Raw genomic sequence first — 1,684 nt, forward strand, 5'->3', positions numbered from 1 at the left:
TCTCTCTCTCTCTCTCTCTCTCTCTCTCTCTCTCTCTCTCTCTCTCTCTCTCTCTCATATTTAGTACAGGGTCTACAGGGTCTCACTACCCAGATTGGATTCAGTGATTCTCCTGTTTTCAGACTCCAAAGCAGTGGGAATACCGGCCCATGCCATCATGCCCTGTCTCATTCGCTGTCTCAGTGTACCCAAGGGGTGGGGCCGGCATGGCACACTGGGGATAGAACCCCAGTCCCTGCATCTGCCTAAGCAGGCATTTTAATGTGCTGAGCTATCTGGCCAGCCCTTATTTCTCTTTCTAATAATCAGTCATTCTGAATCTTTCCTGGTTGCTATCTCCCTGAGGATATGATCTCATGATTCTCAGTGTCCTGGAATCTCCACAAACAACTGCACTCCTGCTGCTTCTGGTAAAATATCCTGGAATAGTTTATAAGTACAAGATGTCTCTAGTCAGCCATGTTTTTCACCTCAATGAGAATTTCTTGAGAACAAAGACTGCAATTTACTGCCTTTTTGCCATTATTTTATATGAGCTCAGTACATTTATCAAAATAATAGCAAAGGACATTGATACCACACTGTTACACAAATGTCAACAGCTATTTCCATATTCTGGCTTTGAATCCAATATCAAATTATTAAATTTCTTTATCCATCATTAATCTAAATACAAAAATCAGCCCTTCATAAATTTCTGACCAGAGAGATGGCTCAGTAGAATAATTACTTCCCTGGCAAGCACAAGGGCCCAAGGTCAATCGCCGGTTCTGCCAAAAAAAAAAAAAAAAAAAAATAAAATAAATTTCCATGGCCTTAATTTTTTATCTGTGGTACTATATCTATGACTTTACTATATCCATGACATTACTAGGGATTATATCCATGACTTTGGGCTGCTGTGAAACCTAAAGTCAAGTGTCTCCCTGACACAAGAGTCACGAAGAATATGCAAACCTACCTGGATATGCTTCCATATGTGTGTGTCTAACATCTCATACTCACTCCTTATCATTGAAAAGTCCACAAGGGACAACAGCCCCTCTAAGATACAGGGGCACTATTAGATGTCCTTGGTAGCACCAAGTAAAGAGCTCTTGGGCTGTGTCTGTTGAAGACTGCTGTTTCCATGGTGCACTGTGAAGTCATGTGTTCACAGGCCTCTATAGTTTCCATTCATACAGCACAGTCTCCCTTCCCTTGCTCAGATTCTGTCATTGCTCTGGTGCTCCATTGTCTCCACCCTTTCCTCTGGCACTCATCAGATGGGGTCAAGATGGGTAGACATCTTTTTTAGGAGCCCAATCAAAGATTCAAGTTAATGGCCGTATGTATGTATGTATGTATGTATGTATGTATGTATTTAGTACAGGTTCTCATTCTGCAGCTCAGACTTGTAGTGGCATGCCAAGGGCTTGGGGGCTGGCATGCAGTACTGGCAATCAAACCAGGTCCTGGCACTTGTCAGGCAGGTGCTTAGACCACTGAGCTGAATCCCTCACCCTGTGGTGTCTTTCTGATTCTCTTTTTGCCCTAACCTGTGCACCTAGTCCCAGTGGACATTGAGGTGTTTTCCTGTAATTGTAGTTGGTGCACAGGATAAGAAGTGGACTAGCTGATTCTTCCAGATCCTTTTTAAGCTAAAACTATTGTCTGTTCCATGAGCTGTAGAAATCTATTTTTT

At 42.5% G+C, this 1,684-nt stretch overlaps 1 pseudogene; it reads right to left on the bottom strand.

Annotated features, from left to right (window-relative positions):
• The window catches only part of LOC101579943, a 34,992-nt pseudogene that overhangs the window by 18,116 nt on the left and 15,192 nt on the right, over positions 1-1,684 (bottom strand).

This window comes from Octodon degus, unplaced genomic scaffold, assembly GCF_000260255.1.
Source record: "Octodon degus isolate 3935 unplaced genomic scaffold, OctDeg1.0 scaffold00285, whole genome shotgun sequence".
NCBI lineage: Eukaryota > Metazoa > Chordata > Mammalia > Rodentia > Octodontidae > Octodon > Octodon degus.